General features: G+C 47.0%; 1 protein-coding gene across 1 annotated transcript in view; it reads left to right on the forward strand.

Annotated features, from left to right (window-relative positions):
• Window positions 1–12,898, forward strand: part of TEX11 (testis expressed 11) — a 391,710-nt gene that overhangs the window by 159,395 nt on the left and 219,417 nt on the right. The window lies entirely within an intron of this gene.

Raw genomic sequence — 12,898 nt, forward strand, 5'->3', positions numbered from 1 at the left:
TTACCATCTGCTTCACTTCGTGATCTACAGCTCCTGCCCTGCGCTGCACTCCTGTTTCCCATCGCTGTTGGTTCCTGTGGTTGCTACTGGTTTACCTCCGTGTGTGCCGCTGTGTCCTGCCGCTGTGGTCAGCGCTATCGTCCATCTCCTGCTGATCCACTCTCCACGCCTTCACGTGTTCCACTGGTCTCTACCCTCCTGTCAGCATTGGATTTGTACCTCTTCTACTACCCTCTGCTGGATCATCTCCATTCTCCTGGGTTTCCTATGAGTCCAGTTCCACGTGTTGCTGACTCCTGTGGATTTGTGTCCCTGTCGGTCTACTCACCTGTGCGCTGCACCTGCTAGACCGCTGCTTCACCTATCCAGGGACTTCCTATCCAGTCGGCCTCCAGCCGCTCAGGTACCGCTGCAATCCCATCTGACTGCTACTGCTGAACCACGGTATGCATACTTCTCATTGACTGTGCTGTGTATTGCATATCTTGCTGGACTGTGTTTGGTTCTCTCTGGAGTCTGCTATCCGCTGAGTCTATTGCCATCATTGACTGTGTTATCATTGTGCTGGACTTCTTCAAGAGACTTTCTAGATTGCAGACCTGATCAGTCATTTACATATATATATATCTATATTGTGCATATTACTGTGGATCGTGTATAAGGTGCCTGTGTATATCCTGTGTTGCAGTCTTTCCCCGTGCACCTCCTCACATATATATTCAGTGGTACAACTTGCTGATGTCAGACCACTGATCCCTGTTTCCGGTATCACCTGTTCCATTATCCTCTCACATAGCAGTGGTACAACTTGCTACCGCAGACCACTGACTACCTGGATACCTCCACTTGGATTCCTTCCTTCACTCAGACAGCGGTACAACTTGCTACCCGCAGACCGCTGACTCTCATCACCTCCTTGTTTCTGTTGGACATTCCTCCTCACTATAGCAGTGGTACAACTTGCTATCGCAGACCACTGACTACCTTCACGTGTCCTTGTCCATACAGTTCCTTGTGTATCATTACCTCATTATTACCAGTGTTGCTAGTCATAGACTTTCCTGAGCATCTCATCGGCCATCATTTCATGTTCCGTGATCACCCAGCTACCAGAGTACCCTATTACCATCTACATTGCTCTGGTAAGCCTACCATCTGGTGATCCCTGGGTAAAGACTCCTAGTGCCCGTGACAGTAAGATCAGGCCATGACAGACCCAGATGTGGAACCTACCGCCAAAGAGATGCTGCAACATCTGGTTAGCCGTGTGGAGCAACAGGATGCCCGCCAACAGCTGTTACTTCAGTGTTATCAGTCATTAACCTCCCAAGGAACATCTGGACAGACTGTGACAGCCACTACTGAAGCTCCTGTGCTTTCCTCCGTTTCCCCATTGCCATCCCAGGTGTCTATAGCTTCCACGCTTCACCTGCCTACTCCGTCAAAGTACGATGGAGACCCCAAAACTTGTAGGTGTTTCCTTAACCAATGTTCAGTCCATTTTGAGCTCAACCTCAAAATTTTTCTACCCATCGTTCCAGAGTGGCCTATCTTATCTCTTTGTTTTCAGGACAAGCCCTGGCTTGGGCCTCCCCTCTGTGGGAGAGGAACGATCCAATATTACAAGATAGTGCCAAATTCATTTCTACATTCCGAAGTGTGTTCGATGAACCAGGTCGTGTGACCTCCGCTGCTTCCAGCATCCTCCGTCTGCGACAAGGATCTCATACTGTAGGCCAGTACGTCATTCAATTTAGGATCTTAGCCTCTGAACTTCAGTGGAACACTGAAGCCCTAGTTGCCGCCTTCTGGCAGGGGCTTTCCGATAAAAATTAAAGATGCACTGACTACCCAAGAGCTTCCTTCGTCACTTGAAGATTTGATCTCTCTATGCCATCGTGTTGATATGAGATTTCGTGAAAGAGAGGCTGAGAAAACGACTTCTGCTAAAGCACCTTTTCGCTCTAACCCTCAATTTCGTCCAGTGTCACCCGCTGTGATTCCCATGGAGATTGGACGTTCCAAGTTATCTTCTGAGGAGAGGAAACGAAGAGTCAAGAATAGACTCTGTATCTATTGTGCTGATTCCACTCATGTCCTCAGCTCCTGCCCTAAGAGATCGGGAAATGCCAGGCCCTAACTAGTTCTGGAGAGGTGAAGTTAGGGTCCCTGGAGTCCTCTCCATCGTCTATGAAATCTAAAGTCTGCGCTTTTGATGTGACTATTTCCTTTGCTACCAAGACCTTTGAGTCACAGGCATTGATTGATTCCGGAGCAGCAGGAAATTTTATTTCCAAATCGTTAGTTAATCAATGGTCTCTACCAATGATTACCTTAAAAACTCCCATTACTGTGACGGCTATCGATGGATCACGTCTCATCAACGGTCTCATCACCCAGAGTACGTCTCCAGTAACCCTTCAGATTGGTGCTCTGCATCATGAAGAGATATCGTTTTTAATTCTTCCTGTTACGACAAGTCCGATTGTCCTAGGCCTTCCATGGCTTCAGTGTCACTCTCCCCAGATTGACTGGCGCACCCCTCAAGTCACGTCTTGGGGGCCTGAATGTCACCATCATTGCCTTTCCCAAGTCATTCCTCTCAAGGTACAGCAAGCTTCCATTTCAGCTATTTCATCGGGACTCCCTCCTCAATATGCTTCTTTTACCGATGTTTTTGATAAAGCTCAGGTCTGAACGTCTTCCTCCTCATCGTTCTTGGGATTGTCCGATTGATCTTCTTCCTGGCAAGACTCCTCCAGAGGCCGGTCTATCCACTCTCGTTACCTGAAACTCAAGCTACATCTGAATATATACGGGAGAACCTCCAGCGTGGGTTCATTCGACCTTCCACCTCGCCCGCTGGAGCTGGGTTCTTCTTTGTCAAAAAGAAGGATGGATCATTACGCCCTTGTATAGATTTTCGTGGACTCAATGCCATTACTATCAAGAACCGGTATCCCATTCCGTTGATCACTGAGCTATTTTGACCGCATCAAGGGAGCCCGTATTTTTACTAAGTTGGATCTTCGTGGTGCTTACAATTTAATCAGAATCCGTTCCGGTGACGAATGGAAGACGGCGTTTAACACCAGAGACGGGCATTACGAATATCTGGTAATGCCTTTCGGGCTATGTAATGCCCCCGCTGTTTTTCAGGGCTTCATTAATGAGATTTTTCGGGATTTATTATATGTATGTGTCGTCGTCTACCTGGACGACATATTGATTTTTTCACAGGACCTGCCTTCTCACCACCAACATGTGGCAGAAGTCCTCTCCAGGCTACGGAAAAATCATTGTTCTGTAAATTAGAAAAATGTTCATTCGAATTACCCCCAGATTCCATTCTTGGGGTATATTGTTTCCGGAGTTGGTCTGAAGATGGATCCTGACAAAGTAAATGCTGTACTACATTGGCCCCAGCCAACTACTCTTCGTGCCATCCAGCGTTTTTAGGTTTTGCCAATTACTATAGACGCTTCATTCAAGACTTTTCTTCCATTGCATCTCCTATTGTGGCCCTGACTCGTAAAGGGGCTAATCCTAAGCAATGGTCTACTGAGGCTATTCAAGCCTTTCAAACATTAAAAGAGTCCTTCTCTTCGGCTCCAATCCTTCGTCAGCCTGATGTGACACTCCCTTTTTTCCTAGAAGTAGATGCCTCTAATGTGGGCTTAGGAGCTATTCTCTCCCAACGCTCGGAACAGCAAAAATTCCATCCTTGTGCCTTCTATTCTCGGGGTCTCCTACCCGCAGAGAAGAATTATACCATCGGAGACAAGGAATTACTGGCTATCAAAGCCGCATTAGAGGAATGGAGATACTTGTTGGAGGGAGCTCGCCATCCGGTGACGATCTTCACGGATCATAAGAACTTGTCATATCTCCAGTCTGCCCAATGCTTGAACCCTCGTCAAGCAAGATGGTCTCTTTTCTTTTCCCGTTTTGAATTAATAATTACCTTCAAACCAGCTGCCAAGAACAAAAAAGCTGATGCCTTATCTAGAGCCTTTGCTACGTCCTCTGATATAGAAGAGGTTTCCAACCATACCATTCTAGACCCCAAATGTATCTCACTGGCTGCTTCATCCACCAAAACGCTACCATTTGGGAAGACCCTCGTGCCTTCTACTCTAAGGAGGAAAATCCTTTCGTGGTTCCATGCCTCTCGTTTTTCTGGACACGCCGGTGAACACAAGACTTTTGAGATCCTCTCTCGAAGTTACTGGTGGCCTTCAATGAGGAGAGACGTCAAAGAGTTCATTGCTTCCTGTGAATTATGTTCGCAATTCAAATCCTCCCGCAGAACCCCAGCAGGGTTGCTGCGACCACTACCCATTCCGTCCAAACCATGGACCCATATTAGTATGGATTTCGTTACTGACTTACCACCTAGTAAGAACCATAACACTATTTGGGTGGTAGTGGACAGATTTTCGAAGATGGCTCATTTCATCCCTCTGTCTGGTTTGCCTTCCTCGTCTATCCTGGCTGAACATTTCATTAAAGAGATCTTCCGTATCCATGGATGTCCATCTGAGATTGTGTCTGATAGAGGAGTACAATTCGTGTCCAGATTCTGGCGAGCCCTTTGTAAAACCTTGGGTATACGATTAGCACTCTCATCTTCTTACCATCCACAATCCAATGGACAAACCGAACGTGTCAATCAAGATCTTGAGACTTTTATAAGGATATTTTCATCAGCCAATCAAGACAACTGGGTAGAGTTACTCCCTTGGGCTGAGTTCGCCCATAACAACATGTACCATGAGTCATCATCCAAAACTCCATTCTTTGTGGTCTACGGTCACCATCCGTCTTTTCCGGAATTTCCTGCCCTCCCGCCCACCCAAGTTCCTGCGGTGGAAACTGTTTGTCAGACCTTTAAAAATATCTGGTCTCAGGTTAGAACCTGTTTAAAGAAGACATCTGTCAAATATAAATCTTTCGCTGATAAGAAGAGGCGGGCTATTCCACCACTAAAAATTGGAGATCGTGTCTGGTTATCCACAAAAAATATTCGTTTGAAGGTTCCATCCATGAAATTCGCCCCTCGTTTTATTGGTCCATATAGGATCATTCAAGTTATCAATCCAGTATGTGTGAAACTCCTTCTTCCTAAGAGTCTTCGGATTTCTAATGCCTTCCATGTATCTTTGCTCAAACCTCTTATTATCAACCGTTTTTCAACTCCTCCCTCAGCTCCGCAGCCAGTTCAAGTCCATCAGGAGGAGGATTTTGAGATTACCGAGGTACTAGATGCAAAAATTTCGCGAGGAGTCCTCCACTTTCTCGTTCATTGGAAGGGCTTTGGTCCTGAGGAGCGCTCTTGGATCAAAGCTGAAGATCTTAATGCTCCTGCCCTTTTGAAGAAGTTTTACTCCAAAAATCCGGACAAGCCCGGTTCCAGGCGTTCTGTGCCCACCTTTAAAAGGGGGGGTACTGTCACTCACCGGACCGTGAGTGCCTCTTCCCGGACATTTAGGAACCGTGGCCGTCCACCATCCTGAGGGTCTGCGCATGCGCAGCCCTTTTCTATACTTCTGTGTATACCCCTTTAACTTAATTGGCAGATCAGGCAACCTCCCTATATTAAGCACCTGTGGTCACCACCACGTTGCCTGATCTTGGAGTCTCATTCCTCATGAGTCTCTGAAGGTGTTCCTGTATTACTCGTGTATTCAGCGCTGCTGATTCCTGTGGTTTCCAAACCACTTCTACTACTGTGGTTCCATACCACTTCTACCATCAACTGTATCATCATTACTGTTTGCTCATTGCTATCCGCTGCCTCCGTGCACTTCAGCTTTTACCTCACTCACCTGCTTCTCATCAAGTCTGTTTGCTGGTTTCTATCCGCTGCCTCCGTGCACTACAGTCTCCTGCTTGCAACTCGCCTGTGTTCAACATCGTGACTGCCAGCTGGCTACTATCCGCTGCCTCTGTGCACTACAGTCTCCTGCTTGCAAACTCGCCTGTGTTCGTCATCGTGACTGCCAGCTGACTACTATCCGCTGCCTCTGTGCACTACAGTCTCCTGCTTGCAACTCGCCTGTGTTCAACATCGTGACTGCCAGCTGACTACTATCCGCTGCCTCTGTGCACTACAGTCTCCTGCTTGCAACTCGCCTGTGTTCAACATCGTGACTGCCAGCTGATTACTATCCGCTGCCTCCGTGCACTACACTCTCATCTCATCTTTGCTGTGACTTCCTCGAGACTGCCGCTTTTCATTACCATCTGCTTCACTTCGTGATCTACAGCTCCTGCCCTGCGCTGCACTCCTGTTTCCCATCGCTGTTGGTTCCTGTGGTTGCTACTGGTTACCTCCGTGTGCCGCTGTGTCCTGCCGCTGTGGTCAGCGCTATCGTCCATCTCCTGCTGATCCACTCTCCACGCCTTCACGTGTTCCACTGGTCTCTACCCTCCTGTCAGCATTGGATTTGTACCTCTTCTACTACCCTCTGCTGGATCATCTCCATTCTCCTGGGTTTCCTATGAGTCCAGTTCCACGTGTTGCTGACTCCTGTGGATTCGTGTCCCTGTCGGTCTACTCACCTGTGCGCTGCACCTGCTAGACCGCTGCTTCACCTATCCAGGGACTTCCTATCCAGTCGGCCTCCAGCCGCTCAGGTACCGCTGCAATCCCATCTGACTGCTACTGCTGAACCACGGTATGCATACTTCTCATTGACTGTGCTGTGTATTGCATATCTTGCTGGACTGTGTTTGGTTCTCTCTGGAGTCTGCTATCCGCTGAGTCTATTGCCATCATTGACTGTGTTATCATTGTGCTGGACTTCTTCAAGAGACTTTCTAGATTGCAGACCTGATCAGTCATTTACATATATATATATCTATATTGTGCATATTACTGTGGATCGTGTATAAGGTGCCTGTGTATATCCTGTGTTGCAGTCTTTCCCCGTGCACCTCCTCACATATATATTCAGTGGTACAACTTGCTGATGTCAGACCACTGATCCCTGTTTCCGGTATCACCTGTTCCATTATCCTCTCACATAGCAGTGGTACAACTTGCTACCGCAGACCACTGACTACCTGGATACCTCCACTTGGATTCCATTCCTTCACTCAGACAGCGGTACAACTTGCTACCCGCAGACCGCTGACTCTCATCACCTCCTCGTTTCTGTTGGACATTCCTCCTCACTATAGCAGTGGTACAACTTGCTATCGCAGACCACTGACTACCTTCACGTGTCCTTGTCCATACAGTTCCTTGTGTATCATTACCTCATTATTACCAGTGTTGCTAGTCATAGACTTTCCTGAGCATCTCATCGGCCATCATTTCATGTTCCGTGATCACCCAGCTACCAGAGTACCCTATTACCATCTACATTGCTCTGGTAAGCCTACCATCTGGTGATCCCTGGGTAAAGACTCCTAGTGCCCGTGACAGTATGGTTGGAAACCTCTTCTACATCAGAGGACGTCACAAAAGCTCTAGATAAAGCGTCAGCTTTTTTGTTCTTGGCAGCTGGTTTGAAGGTTATAATTAATTCAAAACGGGAAAAGAAAAGAGACAATCTTGCTTGACGAGGGTTCAAGCATTGGGCAGACTGGAGATATGACAAGTTCTTATGATCCGTGAAGATCGTCACCGGATGGCGAGCTCCTTCCAATAAGTATCTCCATTCTTCTAATGCAGCTTTGATAGCCAGTAACTCCTTGTCCCCGATAGTATAATTCTTCTCTGCGGGCAGAAGACCCCGAGAATAGAAGGCACAAGGATGGAATTTTTGCTGTTCCGAGCGTTGGGAGAGAATGGCTCCCAAGCCCACATTAGAGGCATCTACTTCTAGGAAGAAGGGAAGTGTCACATCAGGCTGTCGAAGAATTGGAGCCGAAGAGAAGGACTCTTTGAGAATTTGAAAGGCTTGGAGAGCCTCAGATGACCATTGCTTAGGATTAGCCCCTTTCCGAGTCAGGGCCACAATAGGAGATGCAATGGAAGAAAAGTCTTGAATGAAGCGTCTATAGTAATTGGCAAAACCTAAAAAACGCTGGATAGCACGAAGAGTAGTTGGCTGGGGCCAATGTAGTACAGCATTCACCTTGTCTGGATCCATCTTCAGGCCAACTCCGGAAACTATATACCCCAAGAATGGAATCTGGGGCAATTCGAATGAACATTTTTCTAATTTACAGAACAATGAATTTTTCCGTAGCCTGGAGAGGACTTCTGCCACATGTTGGTGATGAGAAGGCAGGTCCTGTGAAAAGATCAATATGTCGTCCAGGTAGACGACGACACATACATATAATAAGTCCCGAAAGATCTCATTGATGAAGCCTTGGAAAACAGCGGGGGCATTACACAGCCCGAAAGGCATTACCAGATATTCGTAATGCCCGTCTCTGGTGTTGAACGCTGTCTTCCATTCGTCACCGGAACGGATTCTAATTAAATTGTAGGCACCACGAAGATCCAACTTAGTAAAGATACGGGCTCCCTTGATGCGATCGAATAGCTCAGTGATCAGCGGAATGGGATACCGATTCTTGATAGTAATGGCATTGAGTCCACGAAAATCTATGCAGGGGCGTAATGATCCATCCTTCTTTTTGACGAAGAAGAACCCAGCTCCAGCGGGAGAGGTGGAAGGTCGAATAAACCCACGCTGGAGGTTCTCCTGTATGTACTCAGATGTGGCTTGAGTTTCAGGTAACGAGAGTGGATAGACCCGGCCTCTGGGAGGAGTCTTGCCAGGTAGAAGGTCGATCGGACAATCCCAAGAACGATGAGGAGGAAGACGTTCAGACTGAGCTTTATCAAATACATCAGTAAATGAAGCATACTGAGGAGGGAGTCCCGGTGAGGAAGATGAGATGGAAGATTGCTGTACTTTGAGAGGAATAACTTGGGAAAGGCAACGATGGTAACATTCAGACCCCCAAGACGTAACTTGAGGAGTGCGCCAGTCAATCTGGGGAGAGTGACACTGAAGCCATGGAAGGCCTAAGACAATCGGACTTGTCGTAACTGGAAGGATTAAAAACGATATCTCTTCATGGTGCAGGGCACCAATCTGAAGTGTTACTGGAGACGTACTCTGGGTGATGAGACCGTTGATGAGACGTGATCCATCTATAGCCGTCACAGTAATGGGTGTTTTTAACGTAATCACTGGTAGAGACCATTGATGCACTTATGATTTGGAAATAAAATTTCCTGCTGCTCCGGAATCAATCAATGCCTGTGACTCAAAGGTTTTGGTAGCAAAGGAAATCGTAACATCAAAAGCGCAGACTTTAGATTTCATAGAAGATGGAGAGGACTCCAGGGACCCTAACTTCACCTCTCCAGAACTAGTTAGGGCCTGGCATTTCCCGATCTCTTAGGGCAAGAGCTGAGCATATGAGTGGAATCAGCACAATAGATACAGAGTCTATTCTTTACTCTTCGTTTCCTCTCCTCTGAAGATAATTTGGAACGTCCTATCTCGATGGGAATCACAGAGGGTGAAACTGGACGAAATTGAGGGTTAGAACGAAGAGGTGCTTTAGCAGAAGTTGTTTTCTCAGCCTCTCTTTCACGAAATCTCATATCAACACGATGGCAAAGAGAGATCAGATCTTCAAGTGACGAAGGAAGCTCCTGGGTAGTCAGTGCATCTTTAATTTTATCGGAGAGCCCCTGCCAGAAGGCGGCAACTAGGGCTTCAGTGTTCCACTGAAGTTCAGAGGCTAAGATCCTAAATTGAATGACGTACTGGCCTACTGTATGAGATCCTTGTCGCAGACGGAGGATGCTGGAAGCAGCGGAGGTCACACGACCTGGTTCATCGAACACACTTCGGAATGTAGAAATGAATTTGGCACTATCTTGCAATATTGGGTCGTTTCTTTCCCACAGAGGGAAGGCCCAAGCCAGGGCTTGTCCAGAAAACAAAGAGATAAGATAGGCCACTCTGGAACGATGGGTAGAAAAATTTTGAGGTTGGAGCTCAAAATGGACTGAACATTGGTTAAGGAAACCCCTACAAGTTTTGGGGTCCCCATCGTACTTTGATGGAGTAGGCAGGTGAAGCGTAGAAGCTGTAGACACCTGGGATGGCACTGGGGAAACGGAGGAAAGCACAGGAGCCTCAGTAGTGGCTGTCACAGTCTGTCCAGATGTTCCTTGGGAGGTTAATGATTGATAACACTGAAGTAACAGCTGTTGGCGGGCATCCTGTTGCTCCACACGGCTGACCAGATGCTGCAGCATCTCTCTGGCGGTAGGTTCCGTATCTGGGTCTGTCATGGCCTGATCTTACTGTCACGGGCACTAGGAGTCTTTACCCAGGGATCACCAGATGGTAGGCTTACCAGAGCAATGTAGGTGGTAATAGGGTACTCTGGTAGCAGGGTGATCACGGAACAGTAAATAGCAGATGATGAGATGCTCAGGAAAGTCTATGACTAGCAACACTGGTAATCTGGAGGTAGTAGTACACGAGGAACTGTATGGACAAGGACACGTGAAGGTAGTCAGTGGTCTGCGATAGCAAGTTGTACCACTGCTATAGTGAGGAGGAATGTCCAACAGAAACGAGGAGGTGATGAGAGTCAGCGGTCTGCGGATAGCAAGTTGTACCGCTGTCTGAGTGAAGGAATGGAATCCAAGTGGAGGTATCCGGGGAGTCAGTGGTCTGCGATAGCAAGTTGTACCACTGCTGTGTGAGAGGATACTGGAACAGGTGATACTGGAAACAGGGATCAGTGGTCTGCTACTAGCAAGTTGTACCACTGAATATATATGTGAGGAGGTGCACGGGGAGAGACTGCAACACAGGGTAAACACGGCACCTAACACGATCCACAGTAATATGCACAATATAGATATATATATGAATGACTGAACAGCACTGCAAATATGGAAAGTCTCTTGAAGTAATCCGGAACAAGATAGTATAGTCAATGATGGCAACAGACTCAGCGGATAGCAGACTCCAGAGGAGAACCAACACAGTCCAGCAAGATATGCAATACACCAGCACAGTCAATGAGAAGTATGCATACCGTGGTTCAGAAGCAGGCAGTCAGACAGGAGTGCAGCGATACCTGAGCGGCAGGAGGCCGGCAGGATGAGAAGTCCCTGGATGGATGAAGCAGAGGTCTAGTAGGTGCAGCGCACAGGTAAGTAAACCAACAGGGACACGAATCCACAGGAATCGGTAGAACGCGGAACTGGACTCTTGGAAGACCCAGGAGAATGGTGATGATCTAGCAGCAGGATAGCGGATGAGACACGAATCCAATGCTGACAGGTGGGTAGAGACCAGCGGAACACAGGGAAGGCGTGGAGAGCGGATCAGCAGTAGATGGACGATTAGCGCTGGCAGCAGCAGCAGGACTCTGCGGACACATGGAGGTAACCAGTAGCAACCAGCAGGTGCAGATAGCGATGGAACACGGGTGAGCAGAGTAGACCAGGAGCTGTTGATCACGGAGAGTAGCGGATGGCAATAATAGCAGCAGTCTCGAGGAAACACGGGAGAGATGAGATGAAGACTGTAGTGCACAGAGGCAGCGGCTAGAAATCAGCTAACAGTCACGATGATGAAACACAGACGAGTTGCAAGCTGGAGTCTGTAGTGCACGGAGACAGCGGATAGGAATCAGCTGACAGTCTTGATGATGAACAGGTGAGTAGATGTGGAGAGTGGCTGAAGTGCACGGAGGCAGCGGATAGGAATCAGCAAACAGTCACAATGATATGAGATAGAGTTGAAGTGGCTTAGAAGACTGTAGTGCACGGAGGCAGCGGATAGGAATCAGCTAACAGTCACGATGATACACTTGATGGTAGAAGTGGTATGGGAACCACAGGAGTAGAAGTGGTTTGGAAACCACAAAGGTAGAAGTGGTTTGGAAACCACAGGAATCAGCAGCGCTGAATACACGAGGAAACACAGGAACACCTTCAGAGACTCATGGGGAATGAGACTCCAAGATCAGGCAACGTGGTGTTGACCACAGGTGCTTAATATAGGGAGTGTTGCCTGATCTGCCAATTAAGTTAAAGGGACATACACTGAAGGGTAGAAAAGGGCTGCGCATGCGCAGACCCTCAGGATGGAGGACGGCCACGGTTCCTAAATGTCCGGGAAGAGGCACTCACGGTCCGGTGAGTGACAAGGTGGAGCACTAAATTAGGTTATTGTATGCCCAAAAACATTGATTTTTAATCAAAAAAGCAAAACAAAACCAAAACCAAAACACGCAAGGGAGGTTTTCCAAAACCAAAACACGAAGGTAATCCAAATCCAAAACCAAAACCAAAACACCGAGGTCAGTGAGCATCTCTACTCATTATATGCTCACATGCAGACACTAATATTCATTTTGCAAGATTCAAAGGGGGGAGAGGACCATTAATATCATTAATGAGGCCATCATTAGCAAATCATAAGCAAATTCTCAAAGTATAATAGTTGCTGGCAATATGTTTTATTTTGCTGAAACTCACCTTGGTGGATCAAGTTAGTTTTTTTTCATTGATCATGAATATTACTTATGGGTATTTACGAAACTGAAGCATTTCTGTATAATGAGCATGAGTCATTAAGGAGGGCAAAGAATAAAAACAAGTAACTTTGGGCAAGACCATGTTGCATTGTGCATTGGAGAGGGAGGTACATTTAAAATGTGGGGACAGAATTATAGTTGAGTTAGGGCATGTCATAGATCAACTTTCAATTTCAGTGTAAAAATAAAGCTAGCAAGTATTTGTCTGTTAAATGTAAAAACAGATATTATTTAACTTATCTGCAAAATAATAAACTAATTCACACCCCTTGCATTGTAACGTGGTTTGTTCCGGAGAACATTTACTCCTTTTTTTGCCTTACTTTCCTTATTGACTCAGGCCCAATGTGTC

This window comes from Mixophyes fleayi, chromosome 9 (genome assembly GCF_038048845.1).
Source record: "Mixophyes fleayi isolate aMixFle1 chromosome 9, aMixFle1.hap1, whole genome shotgun sequence".
Taxonomy (NCBI): domain Eukaryota; kingdom Metazoa; phylum Chordata; class Amphibia; order Anura; family Limnodynastidae; genus Mixophyes; species Mixophyes fleayi.